Raw genomic sequence first — 15,827 nt, 5'->3', positions numbered from 1 at the left:
GAGGTGGGGAGCTCCCCCTCTCTGGTGGTCTTCAAGCAGTGGCTGGACAGGTCCTTATCCAGGAAATTCACTTTGAAATGTTCCTTCAGTCCCCAGAGGTTAGGGAGCTGGAGGGATGCAGGTACAAATCCACCCAGGGCCTGGAAGCTCTTTGAGTAGACTTTGGGCTAGACTCCTGTTCTTAGCCTGTTCTACCTCGCAGGGTCCTTGTCAAGATACAGGGAGAAGTGGGAGATATCTACTGAATTCCTTGGAAGAAGAGAGGGATGAAAAAAAGCTTAATTGATAAGTTAACGCTTCATAATAATAATAATAATAATAATTTTTAAAGCCCCCAAATCCTCCGTTTCTGAACTCGCAAAGCAGCAGCTGCATCTTGGGACAGGTGATCACAGGTGTTCTCAACCCTGACTGACAGACATTCTCCAGCAGAGGGAGCCCAAAAGATGCTACGGATTAGATCTCGGCTCTTCTGCAGGCAAAGCGGGTGTTCTAATGTCGATCTTGGATTGCTCCCTTCAAATCCAAGAACGGACCCAACATGTAGCTGCCCCCTGAGGAGTTTGTACTCTGAGCAAGAACATCAGAGCATTCCTGAATTGGGCAGGGGGTTAGACTAGATGACCTTGGAGGTCCCTTCCAACTCTAGGATTCTAACATCAGAAGAGCCCTGCTGGGCCAGACCAGGGAGGGTCCATCTAGTCCAGCATCCCATCTCAATCAGCTCCTCTGGAGGTCCAGCAACAGGGCAGAGAGGCCGAGGCCTTCCCCTGGTGTCCTTTCCTGGCGCTGGGATTCCAGGGTTTAGTGCCTCTGAATATGGAGGTTCCCCTCAGTCACCATGGCTGGTAGTCATCAATATTCTCCATTAATCCACCTAACCCCCTTGGGAAGCTGTTTATTCCTGTGGCCATCACTACATCCTCTGGCAGTGAATCCCACAAAGTTCTCTTTGTCAACTCTCTCTGCCCACTGCATCCTTTTACCAACCTCTGTCATCTCCCCCCTTCATCATGTCCTTTCTAAATGGAAAAGCACCAACCATCCTCTTCAGTCCTTCCTCCTAGGGAAGGGGCTCCCAGCCCATCTTGGTTGCTCCAGAAAATGCTAAAATGCCTTAAACCGGAAGGGTTGGGTGGATGGGAGAGATGTAACTCCTTGGGGAAGGGCTGTGGCTCATTGGCAGAGCCTCTGCTTGGCAGGCAGAAGGTCCCCGGTTCAATCCCCAGCAGCATCTCCAGTTGGAAGGACGAGGCAGGAGGGGATGGGAAAGACCTCAGACTGAGACCCTGGCTCAGTGGCAGAGCCTCTGCTTGGCCTGCAGAAGGTCCCAGGTTCAATCCCAGGCAGCAGCTCCAGCTAAAAGGACCAGGCAGGAGAGGATGGGAGAGACCTTCCCTTGGAGACCATGGAGAGCCACTGAGTAGGCAATTCTAATCTTTAAGACAGTTATCTACCACACTGCCGCTGCCCAGACCCTCTTGGAAGGTTGGAGGCCTTTTGTCACCGGCAGACGGTGAAGGCAGGCTGACTTCCAATGCACCAAAGCGGTTAAGACACCGACCTACAAATCGAAGGGTCTTAGGCTCCAATCTCGCCTCTCCTGCAAACCCAGCAGGTGACCTTAGGGCAGGCTATTCTCTCACAGAGCCTTCTCTCTGAAAAGCAGGGATGCAGCAGTTAACCCACCTCGCAGGGCTGTTGTCGGGATTAAAGCCAAACAATTTACGCCACCCCCTCTGAAGAGCAGGAGAGATGCAGAACAGTTATCACAATTGCAAAGGTTACTTATTCGGCGTGAACGTTTGAGGCTGCGTCATGCTGAGTCAGATCTTTGCTCCGTCCAAGTCCTACTCTGTGTTCTCAGGCCGAGGTCTTTCCCATCACCCGCAGCCTGATCCTTTTAACTGGAGAAGACAGGGATGGATCCTAGGCCCTTCTGCACACAAAGCAGGCGCTCGACCACGGAGTCCCGGCCAATGCCCGAAGACAGGAGCCCCCGTTTCAGTGTTTTTGACCCCCTCCCATCCCATTACAGGCTGCAATCGTGATAACTAAATGCAAGATTGCAGTGAATGAGGGGGGTGAACGGACACATGTCTCACATGCATTTCTCTCCAAATTCCAGTGAATTAGTGTCACAAGGTTTTCCCCAGAGCAGATGAGGAACACGGGACAACAGCAGGAAAAAAAATCCAAAAACCTCAGCAAGGACCGGATCTGGAACCCAGGACTTCCCCGTTCAAACCGCCATCTACGGATCTGCACTGAGAGAGGAAGTGCTAGAGAGCCAGTTTAGTGTCGAGGTTAAGAACGGCAGCTTCGAATCTGGAGAGCCCCGTCTGATTCCCCACTCCTCCACATGCAGCCAGCTGGGTGACCTTGGGCTCATCACAGTCCTGATAATCCTGTTCTCACGGAGCAGTCCTGTCAGGGCTCTCTCAGCCTCCCCTCCCTCACAGGGTGTCTGTTGTGGGGAGAGGAAAGGGAAGGCGACTGTAAGCCGCTTTGAGACTCCTTCGGGCCGTGAAAAGCGGCTTAAAAGAACCAACTCTTCTTCTTCTGCTTCTTTTAGAACTGAGTCGAGCATTACATTCAAGACCAACCCGATTTTCAGGGCATGAACTTTCGAGAGTCCAAGCTCACTTCATCAGATACAAGAAGGAATGGAGATCCCCAAGTCCTTATAATATCCCAGTTAGAAGTCGGGCAGGGCGCTGCGAAGAAGGAATTCAGGATGCAGAAGTACAATGTGCGTTGTAACTGGAGAAAAGAGTTTGGATTCTCAAAAGCTCATATCTCGATAATCACATAGGCCTTGAAAGTCCTAGAGCAGGGGTAGTCAAATAGCAGCCCTCCAGATGTCCATGGACTACAATTCCCATGAGCCCCTGCCAGCGTTCGCTGGCAGGGGCTCATGGGAATTGTAGTCCATGGACATCTGGAGGGCCGCAGTTTGACTACCTTTGTCCTAGAGCAGGGGTAGTCAAACTGCGGCCCTCCAGATGTCCATTGACTACAATTCCCAGAAGCCCCTGCCAGCGAATGCTGGCAGGGGCTTCTGGGAATTGTAGTCCATGGACATCTGGAGGGCCGCAGTTTGACTACCCCTGTCCTAGAGTCTAGCTGCCACCTTAGACCGGCATGGTTACCTGTGAAACTGCTGGAGGAGGCGTGCCTTATTGCGCATAAGCATGCCACGTGCGTGCCCGGCCATAAGAGGAGACAAGGGGGGGGCTTTTGGAAGGAGCCTGCAGAGAAGAGTTTTGAGAAGAAGACCGCAGAGAAACCAAGACAAGACCCGTGTGCAACAAGAAAGCAGATCTGCTTACGGGAGACAGCCTGGAAAGAACCAGGCAGGCTCCCTGGGCGCCAGCGGAGATGGAAGCCGTCCCCTCTTACCGTATAGACACGGAAGCGGGCCAGAAACGGGAAGGAACACCGCCAAGCTGCCAAGCGTGGCATCTCTCCTACGAAGCAAAGAGGCCGGTCCTCCGGATCGGATGGATGCAGCTTTCCAAAAAGGGACCGGCAGCGTCAAAGGGGGAGAGGGGCGCTTCACGGAGACGGCACCAGGATCCTCCAGTTACCACCGCTGGCCACGGGCTCCGAAAACCTCTGCTGAGCCAAGTGACCATAGTCTCCAAGCCCATCGGTGGCAGCAGACGCAATCCGTTAAGAAGTCCGGAATCCCAGAGGCCGGGGGCTCTTTTGGAAGATGCGGCGCACATTCGAGGACAGCGATCTCAGAGGGGCTGGCGTGACGGCCATCCTAGAGGACGTGTTCCCGGTCGGGGGTCTCCGGCGGCCGCTCGTCCATCTGCCTGACAGCCTGGCGCTCCACTTGCTCTGTGCCGCTGGGAACTCCTGGGAAAGCCAGGCGGAAGCAGGCGTCGCCACAGCGGCTGGACCCACCGCAGACCCGAGAATCGCCCCCCTTGTTGTGCTGCAGCCCGTCTGGAATCTCAGTTTGCCCTTCGGAACGGGAAGAGGCAAAAGCAAAACGCCTTCAGCCTCCCGGGGCCAGAAGCGAGTAACAACCCCGCCAGGTCCGGTTTGGGGGATCTTCTCCGCAGCAGCTGGGAGCAGAGTGGAAGGATGGGGCCGCTTCCCGAAAGCAGCACGGCGGCGGCGTGGGATCTGGGTCTGGGAGCCTCTGTGTGCCTGCTGGTGCCTCCTCTCCTCTCCACCCCTCTCCTCTCCTCCCTTCGCTCCCTGGGGAATCGCCTGGAACAGAGACTCTATGGTATTTGCAGGGAACGCTTTCTTGACCGGCTGCCAAGAGGTCAAATTTAACTGCAGGCTGGAGAGGCAGCTTCCTGTGGGCCTCCGACTGGGGACTGCAAATCGCTTCACAAGCACCTCCGCTCCTCCGCTCGGGCCAGAGAGCTTGGCTGGGTGCTGGAGCCGAATCCTGCCGGAGCCTGCCTTACAGCATGGTGTCATTTACTGAGGTTCAGGGGTGTAGCCGAGTCGGACTGAGGCAGCAGAATAAAGTTGGGAGTCCGATGGCAGCTTGAAGGCCCGCAAAGTTTTATTCAAGGTGTGGGCTTTCCTGTGCATGCACACGCCCCCGGACAAAGAAATCGGAGCCATCAGAGTGCAGGTACAAGGAGAGAGGAAACCCGCAAACAGACTCATGAAGATTTCCCGCCAAGATGCAGCATAAGGAAGGTGCCTCGCTAGAATAACACACTGAGTTAGTCAGTCCTCTGGGTTCAATTCCCATTCACAAAAACAAAAGAGGAACAAAAATGTTAGGGTTAGTGGCTAACGGCAGGTGCTTTTCCTAATTGTGAAAGCCAGCGTGGTGCAGTGGTTGAGAGCAGCAGCTTCTAACCAAGAAAGCCGGGTTTGATTCCCAAATCCTTCTCCGCATCCAGCCAGTTTGGTGACCTTGGGCTCATCACAGTCCTGATAATACTGTTCTCACAGGGCTCCCTCAACTTCACCTGCCTCATAGGGGGCTGCTGTGGGGAGAGGAAAGGAAGGCGATTGGAAGCCACTTTGAGAGTACCTTAGGTAGCAAAAGGCGGGCTATAAAGACTAACGCTTCGTCCTTCTTCAGATTATTATTAAATGTTATTTCATTGAACTCGGCACAAAACGTGGCATGAAAGGCAGGCTCCATTGTCTCAAAGCATCCTTTCTCCTGCCCCATCCAGCCTGCTGAAGGTTTTTCGGGAACTCCACAGCCCACCGAGCATTCTGTGTCTTTTGGATGGTCCCAATGACGGCCCAGGCTCGCCCTGCCGCATTAGATCTCGGAAGTGAAACAGGGTCGGCCCAGATGAGTATGTGGATGGGAGGCCACTGAGGAAGGCCACGGCAGCCACGCAGAGGCAGGCAACGGCACGCCACCCCCCAACCCTCCTTGCCTTGAAAGCTGTACAGGGATGGGACAAGTCGGCTGCAACCTGACAGCACTTCCCATAACCAGGGGGGAAATCCCTGACTTGCACGGTCCAGGTTAGATCTACAAAGCTAAGCAGGATCAGCCCTGGACTGTATTTGGATGGGAGACCCTCAAGGGAGTCCAGGCACACAGAGATGCCCTTTTCCACCACACATAACAGGAGATTGCGGGTTTTTTCCACTTTGGGATTTTTACTTTAAGATCAGCCCCACAGCACACGACATTTGCCCCCGGACTCTGATTTGGCCTGCCTTTGGTTTGTTTGTTTTTTTTTGGGGGGGGGGGAGAGGAAGCAAGCAATTCCTCACCCTTCTGCGAGGCAGAGATAGGATCGAAAGTGTGTGAGTCATTTCTGGTGAAATCCTGGAAGCCAGAAGGAGGAACAAGATTTCGAGAGAAGAGGGTTTCCGAGTCCGGTGTGGCTCTGTCCCGCTCGTGAGCAGCAAGTGCAGAACGGATTACATCAAGCACGCAAACATGCCGAAATGCGCTGGACCCGCAGAACTACCGACCCTTAACGGAACAGAGAGCTTCTTGGTGCAGAAACTTGGAGCCAAATTTCACGACCTCCCCTTCAGCACGGTTCAAGTCTCCACTCAGACGGGATCGGCCCCTAACATCCCCTGGCAGCCCGAGAGCCACATCTGGGGGGCAGCCGAGCCATCAGAACAAAACCCCAAAGCTACACCCCATAGCAGGCAATGAAAATGGCTCCCTTCTGCATGCAGCCTCTGCTATTGGGAACTGAGTGGGAAGGGTCTCATCCTGCTCCATCCTGCCGGGAGCAGGGCAGAACTCTTCCCAGAACGTTCCCCGGTCGGTGCACCTGACAGATGTCTGGCAGAGGGAGGGTGTGTGTGTGGGGGGGTGCGCTTCCGTCTGCACTCTGTGCTCGTTTCTCTCCTGAGCCGAGAGGAGCGGAGAAGGCCTAGCAATGCTCTGGCTGCCGAACACTGCTGCCTTGTCCTCCGGCGTGTCGCAGGGGAGAACAGCTGGGCAGACTGTGGGCCAAACCTTGCAGGAGGGGGACGCCAGAGGGAGGGGAGCATCGGATCGGGGGCAGCGGGAGCCAGAGAGCTGACCTGCCTTCCTGTTTACCGACCCGCTTGGCAGGCTTCCCTCCCTGCTCCCAGGCACTGTTTCTGTGCCGCCCAAAAGCATGAAAGCCCCGCTGGGGGGAGTTGCATGTGACCATGGCCAAGGGACAGAATCCACAGCACGTGCGCTCATTCGCTCAGCTGCCGTTGCGGCGCCCGGGAAAGGAAAATCACAGCCAAGGGCACCGGAGAGAACGGAGCAGGTGCAAGCAAGCCCAGAGCTTCCAGTCGGCTCGCGCAAGTGAGCCAAGCTGTAGGCAGCAAGATTGGGGCCTGTTAGCACCTTAGAGGCTCAGCAAGGTTTTGGGGGACATGATCTTTCAAAAGTGGGAGCTCCCTTCGTCAGACAGCTTTGGCTCTCCAAAACTCATACTCCAAAAGTCTAGCAGGTCCCTTGGGTGCTACTGGATTTGAACCAACTTCTGTCCCCTAGCCAAGGTCAGCTGGAGGACGAGATTCTTCACAGAGCCCAAACATGGAGGGGGGAAGCTGCCTTGCTGGGCTGGACGGAAGGTCCATCTCTCCGTTCCACCAGGGGGCCAGTTAGGTGCTACTGGATAGGCCACGTGCAGGTAATTAATGCAACAGCTGCCCCCTCTGCACATCAGGCATTCAAAGATACACTGCCTCTGAATGTGGAGGCTTAATTTAGCCAGCGTAGGTATTAGCCGTCCGCAGGCCTATACACAATTAATTTGTTGGCAGAGTTTTAGTATGCCAAGGGGGTGAAAGCCCTGGCTGCATAAAGAATAAATAGAGAATAGAGAAGCAACTTTGTGGGGAGAGACAGAGAGAGAGAGAAAGAGAGAGAAAGCAGGGAGGATGTGGCTCAAAGGAAGTCTCCCATTGAGTCCATTAAGACAATGGAGGAGATTATTTGAAAAATACCAGGAATTTCCTAATCTAAATACGCTTACACCTCTCCTTCGATGCCCCCGTCGGAGATGCTGTGGAATTCTGCACACAACAGATATTGCTCATACCAGCAGCATTTTCCTAACCTCCTGTGATTATGAATCCCCTGAACTCACAAGGCCTCCATGCCACTTCCTTATACACACCCCCAGTCTATCAAACCATCTTCAGTTCAGTCTGACAGTGGCTCTCAGGCAGACGTCTTGCACCTAATGCATGAGGGAAGGCTGGGGGAGCCTGGTCTGTTCAGCCTGGAGAGGAGGCGACTGAGAGGGGATCTGATAGCCATCTTTAAGTATTTAAAAGGCTGCCATATGGAAGATGGAGCAGAGTTGTTCTCTCTTGCCCCGGAGGGATGGCCCAGAATGAATGGGATGAAATTAATTCAAAAGAAATTCCGTCTTAACATCCGGAAGAAGTTCCTGACAGTCAGAGCGGTTCCTCAGTGGAACAGGATTCTTCGGGAGGTGGTGGGTTCTCCACCTTTGGAGATTTTTGCACAGAGGCTGGATAGCCATCTGATGGAGAGGCTGATTCTGTGAAGGCTCAAGGGGGTGGCAGGTGACAGGGGATGAGCGATGGGGTTGTGAGTGTCCTGCCTAGTGCAAGGGGTTGGACTAGATGACTTAGGAGGTCCCTTCCAACTCGATTACTCTATGATTCCTGCCCTCCAGGGTCATCAACCCCCTGCAGAATGCAGGAACTCCCAACTACCTCCCCACCCACAGTGACCCCAATTCCATGCCCAAGTGATCCCTCCACCAAAAAATCTCCAGAATCCAGCCGGGCCTGGAGGAAATTCACCTCCCATCCCATAGCAGCGATTAGCAATTCCCTGGGTATTCAAGGAAGGGCCACAAGAGGCAAACACTTCCTGCCCACCCACTCACACTCTGCCCCAGTTCATAAGAAGATTATCTGGAAAGCATCAGGAAGTTCCTCATCTTAGTATGCTAAATGCACGCCTCCCCCAATCCCCCTTCAGGAGATTCTTCTTATGCTGTTGAAGTGCACATCCTACAGATCTTGCATATTCCAGCTGTTCTCAGGAATTCCACACATGTGGTCACCAGTTGTTTCACCAGAAAATCAGCTTGGCTAGGCAGATTACAGGGATTTGCTGCCCCAGAACTCTGCGTGCCCTTTTAAAAGCAAGTTTCTAGCTCTCATGGAAATCACAAGACCTCTGGGGGAGATTTCTCTTTCCTCTGCCTCCTTGCTTTCATAAAACAATGAGTGTTATTGACCGACCGCCATGTCTTGTTGGACGTTGACTCCTTTCTTTACAGCAGGGGTAGCCAACCTGTGGTCCTCCAGATGGCCATGGACTACAATTCCCATGAGCCCCTGCCAGCATTTGCTGGCAGTGGCTCATGGGAAATATAGTCCATGGACATCTGGAGGACCACAGGTTGACTACCCCTGCTTTACAGGGATGAAGGCCACTGCTTTTAAAGGAGATGAGACACCTTCATGGAGAAGTCTAGCACTAGCTACTAGCCATGCTGACTAAAGGGAACCTCCACGTTCAGAGGCAGTCAACCTCTGAATCCCAGTGCTAGGCAGCAACTTCAGGGAAAGGCCTCTATGCCCTGTTGTTGGCTGTCCAGACGAACTGGTTGGAGTAGATGGACCTTCACTGGTCTGATCCAGCAGGGCTCTTCTGCAGTTCTTGACCTCCAATGTTCAGAGGCACTCAACGTCTGAATCCCAGAGTCAGGTTGAACATCAGGGAAGGCCTCACCCTCTACCTGTGGTTGGCCCTCCATGACACCTGGTTGACCACTATGTGAGACAGTGTTGGCCTAGGTTGACCACTGGTCTAATCCAGCAGGGCTCTTCTGAAGTTCTTATGAAGGTCTCGGCCTCTCTGCCCTGTTTGGCCCTCCAGAGGAACTGGCTGGCCCCTGTGGGAGACGGGACACTGAACTAGACAGACCATCACTGGCCTGGTCCAACAGGGCTGTCCTGAAGTTCTTATGAAGTCTTTGGCCTCTGTGCCCCATTGTTGGCCCTGCAGAGGAACTGGCTGGCCTCTGTGTGAGGCAGGATGCTGGAGTAGATGGACCTTCACTGATCTGATCCAACAGGGCTCTTCTGATATTCTTAGGAAGGCCTCGGCCTCTCTGCCCTCCTGCTTGTCCTCCAGAGGCACTGGCTGGCCCCTGTGTGAGACAAGATGCTGGATTTTATGGACCCCTATCCTGATCCGGCAGCACTCTTGGGATGTTCTCATGTTCTCTGGTCATAATCCAAAGAATCCATGTCAGTTATGACCTGGGGGGGCCTCATGCATCAAACGCAAACCAACTTGCCTCATGCCAGTGGCAGGAAAGGGCCGTGCAGACTGGAAAGGGGGCTTTGTGGAGCTCGAAGGGGGCTTTGTGGAGCCCTCCAGCTGCCCGGCAGTTCTGACTAATTCTTCCCGGTCACAATGCAGCATCCGTTCCTGCGAGAGAATCTGAAGCATCTTCCCAAGGCGCTGATCATAAGTTTCTGGCCCCCCTCCCCATTTCTAGTGGGAATCAGATGCTTTTGAGCAGTCGTCCCCCCTGCTGCTTATCCAAGGGAGGCCCGGAGTAGTTTATTCAAGCAACCCTCAAGAGAGCTCCGTTCTTAGAAAAACATGATAGAAACGACCCAGCCGAGATCTGACCGGCTCACCTCAGTGGCGTTGACTTGATTTTCAGTACTTGTGGCTTGGAACCATCTCTGGGAGAGGCCCTGCCTGGGAAACCCTGGTTTACATTAACACCTGCCTGGGGGGGGGGGAAATCTTTTCCGTATTCCTCCGGAGCATCCAAGACTGCAGTGATTAGGGGCGGAAAATGGAGGTGCAAATTTGCTACCAGGCTTCGTGGTCTGCCTCACGAAGGACTTGGAAACGTTTTGTTCCTCTTTGCAAGATCTGCGACTACGAAGAGGGGCCGTCCAAACCGGGCAGACGGTCATCAAAAGGGCAAAATGAAATTCCGCAGGAGGGAGTGAAAAGTGACGTTTATCAGGGCTGGGAGCTGCATATACAAACTGAAGAAGGAGGTGGGCAAGCTGGAGCGTGTCCAGAGGAGGGCAACCAAGATGGCGAGGGGTTTGGAGACCAAGACGTATGAAGAAAGGTTGGGGGAGCTTGGTCTGTTTAGCCTGGAGAGGAGGCGACTGAGAGGGGATCTGATCACGGGGACAGCTGTGTTGGTCTGAGGTAGTGCAACAAAATTTGAGTCCAATGGCCCCTTTAAGACCAAAAAAGATTTATTCAAGGCGTGAGCTTTCATGTGCAGGCACACTTCCTCAGGCAGTAGAAGAGGGATCACAAGAGTACAGGTATAAGGAGCAAGTAAATTAGTTGCAAATTAGGACATGTTTGGACTTATGATGCTGTTTTTTTAATTTGCAGATGGTGAGTGGGTGGGCAGAAGCGATTGTGTCCGTACTTGGCTCTTGTGGCCCTTCTTTGCAGGCCCAGGGAATTGATGATCACCACTGTGGGATGGCAGGTGAATTTCCTCCAGGCCAGACTGGCCAGGGATTCTGGTTTTAACGGGGGCATCACCTGGGCATGCAATTGGGGTTATTGTGGGTGCGTGGGAAGGCTGTTATATATTTCCTGCATTCTGTAGCCTTTTAAATACTTGATGATGGTTCTCAGATCCCCTCTCAGTCGTCTCCTCTCCAGGCTAAACAGACCAAGCTCCCCCAACCTTTCCTCCCACGCCTTGGTCTCCAAACCCCTCACCCTCTTTGTTGCCCTCCTCTGGACACGCTCCAGTTTGTCTACATCCCTCCTCAACTGGGGTGCCCAAAACTGAAGCCAGGACCTGAGAAGACAGTCCGGACCTCTCATATAATGCAACAACCAACCCCCCCCCCTTTTGATTTTTACACCTTGGCCTTCTCAGTGAGCCCTGCAGGCGGCAGAGTTGGCCAGGTCCCGAGCTTGTGGACAAGTCCATTAAGGCAGGAGGGGAAAGGCCACGGCGGACCCCCTCTGGAACTCCTGTGGATCCCCAGGCGCCCACGGACCCCTGGCTGGGGAATCCCTGCTTGAGAATCGTAGGAGGAGCCATGCAGGCCGTCTGGCACAACCCGCTTTGCACACGCGAATTCTGCCGATAAGAAGCACCCAAAGCGTTCTGCACCCGGTTTTGTAACCATAAAATACGCCACTTCGGTTCACTCCAACTTGATTTGCATTCATTGTATGGCGAGGGAGGGGGTGACTGGGGGCTGGAAAGGGTTTTTCCGCAAGGCGCTGCCTGGCACAGCGGAGGGCTGAACAGGGGATGCCCAGCAGGACTGATTCACGGAGAATCTACTGGCCGTCACGGGGACAGCCCTGAAGCATGGCTGAAAAAGAGCAGGATTGTCAATTTTTGCTTCTCCCATTCGTGGCAAGGAGGAGGGGGGACACACTAAACACTCCAACGCAGCCCTCTTGAATCCTGCTCGCCCGATTCAACCCCCTCTCTGTCTCTGGAGATTGCTTCACTAAGAACTTGTTTGGCCTTTAAACAAACCTTCTTATTCATGACACAAGTTCCCAGCCCTCAGTAGGAATTTCAGTGGCTGGAGAAGATCCTTTTTAGGGAGGTCCTCCCTCCTCCTCCCCTTCTGCTCAAAAACTGCAGGACCCCAGGAGGCAGAGGCCTGCCTGGTTGAACCCCTCCGTTAGGACAGGATGTGCTACAAAAAGCACCTGGAGAGCAAACTCCGCCAGCTCGCTCTCATAAGTGAGCCAAGCTGCATAATTTTGCTCACCTGAATCACAAACCTCCGGTGGGTCTCCAAAATGAGCCTGGCCCTGCTTGGAAGGTTCTGCTACCTGGAAGAGAAGATCCTGATGGCGTGGCCTCTCAGATCTACCCATGCCCCCCTCACAACTGCTTTTCGACAGCACTGATCCACCTCGGACCCCGGTCGAGCTGCCGCCAGCCAGTAACCCGAGGGCTTCTTTGAGCAAAACAGGCTTTGGACAGCAGAGCAGAGGAAGAACAAATGGAAATCTTACTGCACGCAGAGAGCGATTAAAATTTGGAGCAGGATGACGCGATGGCCAGAGGAATAAATTCCTTCCAGAGAGGCCGAGACACGGGTCTGAACCAGCAGGGCTCCTCTGATGTCCTTAACATACCAACACAAGCCATGCTGGACCAGGCCAAAGGCCCATCCACCCTACTGTTAATTGTTATTATATTATAATTGTGGTTTTGTAATCTTTTGATGTTTTTTTTTAAGTTGTTTTGATGTTACAGCCTACATCAGGGGTAGTCAAACTGCGGCCCTCCAGATGTCCATGGACTACAATTCCCAGGAGCCCCTGCCAGCTGGCAGGGGCTCCTGGGAATTGTAGTCCATGGACATCTGGAGGGCCGCAGTTTGACTACCCCTGGTCTACATAATGTTTCATGTAAGTTATAATGTTCTGTGTAAACCGGCCAGAGCTGCAAAGGAACGGGCGGTATAGAAATCTAAATGGATAAATAAAAATAAATATGTCACACAGTGGCCAAACCCCAGGGGCCATCAGTGGGGCCAGAACTCCCGAAGAACTCCCACTCTCTCCCCCCCTCAAGGACCAAAAATACAGATCATCCCTGCTCCAGACAGAGCATTTCCTCTCCCCCTTCTGTCTAAGAGCCACTTAGGGACCGCTGCCCCATGGGTCCATCTAACCCCCTCTGGGAGTTGTCTATGCCTGTAGTCACCACCACTTCCTGCAGCAGTGAGTTCCAGGGAATAAGGATTCTTTGGGTGAAGGACTTCCCTCTGAGAAGCCAGGGAGATGCCTCACACCCTTTCACATGCCTTGAGTGCGTAGGAGGGGCGGGCTATAAAAAGAGTTATTTATTATTTATTTATGACTGCCTGGATCTTACCATCTATACGTGTTCCCCCTCCTCCCCTGAAGCCAACATTAAACACTTGAAAATACAGAAACATAGAGCTGGAAGGGACCTCAAGGGTCATCTAGTCCAACCCCCCCTCACAATGCAGAAAATGCACAGCTACTCTCTTGTGACCCCTGCCTTATAGACAGAGGAAGGCAGAAAACCTCCAGGATCCCTGGGCCAATCTGGCCTGGAGGGAAATTCCTTCCTGGCCCCAAAGTGGCAATCGGCATTACCCTGAGCATATAAGAAAGAGACACAAGAGACAGGCCAGTGTCTCACCCCTTCCTGCCGTCCTCGGCCTGCTGAACGTCAAAGTCTCTTCATTGCCCCCCCCCCTCCATTTGTTAACCTCCAAGGAATCCGGACTATCCTGCTCACACCTCTGCATCTGTTTACACTTCCAGGGGAGAATCAGGCCTAACCAGCCCTCCAATCCACTTTGGTTCTGGCCTCTTCTGGAGATGGGCTGGGATCACCGAGAGAATGTGTACAGGCCTTCTGACCCAAGGCAAAGGAACAGGGCATCGGCTATTTAAAGAATGGATAGCTTTGCTGAGAATTGAAACAACTATGTGAAGAGAGAGAGGAGAGAGGTAGTGCTAACAGTCTAACTGACTGTCCTTCTGGAGGCAATCAGAGAGGAAGTGTGCTCAAAGGAGCAAGAAGTCTCCAACTGAACCAATTTGAAGAAATTATTTGAGCACAGCGGATTGGGATCTTTGCAGGGCTAAGCTTAAGACATGCCATGGACCTCAAGGGGGGGGGTCACATGTAGAGCTGCCAACTCCAGGTTGGGAAACTCCTGGAGATTTGGGACCTGGGCAGCCTGAGGAGGGGAGGGCTTTGGGGGACAGGGATCTCAATGGGGTAAAATGCCATACAGACCTCCCGCCAAAGTAGCCACATTCGGTAGGGGAACTCATCTCTGTAGAATGAAATCAGCTGCAAGGCCAAGAGATCTCCAGGCCACACCTGGAGGCTGGCAACCCTATCTTCATGAGGTCTCCATCTCAGCATTCACCTGAAATCTACCGGTTTTCCTTTTACAGGGGGGCTGCACCAGCCTCTCCCCAACAAAATCAGGCCAGTTGAATTCTGGAGTTATTTTGGGGGAGGACCACTTGGGTATGGAGTCACTGTGGGTGGGCAGGTAGTTGTGAGTTCCTGCATGGTGCAGGGGGTTGGACTAGATGACCCTGCAGGTCCCTTCCAACTCTAGGATTCTATATCCTGGTCATTCAGGGCATACAAAGTAGCTCCGTGTTTGCTATACATGGATGTTAGCATCCTGTGAAGCTAGAGCAGGGGTAGTCAAACTGCGGCCCTCCAGATGTCCATGGACTACAATTCCCATGAGCCCCTGCCAGCATTTGCTGGCAGGGGATCATGGGAATTGTAGTCCATGGACATCTGGAGGGCCGCAGTTTGACTACCCCTGAGCTAGGGGATGCAGCTCTGGTGGAAACACAATAGCCTTTGCCTTAACACGGCCTCAGGAGGGAAGGCTGCATGGTGCAGCTCTCATCAGGTCACAGATGCTGAGCGGGGTTGGCTCTAGCTATTATTTGGATGGAAGGGAGACCACCAAGCAAGGCTCTGCAGAGGGAGGCGACGGCCAACCACCTCTGCCTCTCCCTTGAATTGAAAGCCCCTTACTGGGGTTGCCATAAGTAGGAAGCTAAGCAGGGTCAGTATTTAGAAGAGAGGCCACCAAGGAAGGCTCTGCAGAGGGAGGCAACGGCCAGCCACCTCTGCCTCTCGTTTGCCCTCAAAGGACCTTCCTGGCGTCACCATGAGCAGATCGTCAGAACTTAGGTATGCGCTTTATGCCACTTTAAATTGCACAACTTTGTCTGGTGCTAAAAATGAGCTCATACAACTGGGCAGGAGAGCACGAAGGAAAACCTTGCTCTCCCTGGACTGCTAGGAAAGCACGTACTCCACCACCACCACCACCCCAGTTCCCCAGCGGCCTAAAACACAAGAAGCCGCCTCAAACTGAGCCATGGCTGCAGGAATCAGAGATGCCGCCTCTGGCTCTCCGGATGTGAGAAGCTAGCCCAGACACGACACCAGAGGCCGAAGCAGAGCAGAGTACAGTGGTAGCATCTGGACACGATACTCCGTTTGATGCAGCCCAAAATCCCATTTGCCTTTTTAGCCACTGAGTCACACTGCTGACTCATGTTCAATGTATGGTCTACTAAGACTCCTAGATCCTTTTTGCACATGCTACTGCCAAGACAGGTCTCCCCCATCTTGCATTGGTGTATTTGGTTTTTCCTACCTAAATGCAGAACTTTACATTTGTCCCTATTGAACTTCATTTTATTCAGTTTAGCCCACTTCTCGAGCCTATCAAGATCATCCTGTATCCTGATTCTGTCTTCGGTTGTGTTTTCTACCCCTCCCAGTTTAGTATCATCTGCAAATTTAATAAGTATCCCCTCTAATCCCTCATCCAAATCATTTCCAGCTGCTCAAGGACCGACTGTTTGATGATTTGTTCCT

General features: G+C 53.0%; 1 protein-coding gene across 9 annotated transcripts in view; it reads right to left on the bottom strand.

Annotated features, from left to right (window-relative positions):
• Positions 1-15,827, bottom strand: part of TNK2 (tyrosine kinase non receptor 2) — an 89,973-nt gene that overhangs the window by 42,934 nt on the left and 31,212 nt on the right. The window contains exon 1 of one of the 9 annotated variants that reach the window (XR_013233364.1): positions 3,403-4,202. The exons of the other annotated variants lie outside the window; for them this stretch is intronic. The gene's annotated coding sequence lies outside the window, so the exon portion shown is untranslated. Of the gene's footprint in view, positions 1-3,402; positions 4,203-15,827 lie in introns of those variants that run through there. 9 annotated transcript variants of the gene reach the window in all.

The sequence above is a fragment of the Paroedura picta genome, chromosome 8 (genome assembly GCF_049243985.1).
Source record: "Paroedura picta isolate Pp20150507F chromosome 8, Ppicta_v3.0, whole genome shotgun sequence".
Classification (NCBI taxonomy): Eukaryota; Metazoa; Chordata; class Lepidosauria; order Squamata; family Gekkonidae; genus Paroedura; species Paroedura picta.
This window is presented reverse-complemented; position numbering and strand designations above follow the sequence as displayed.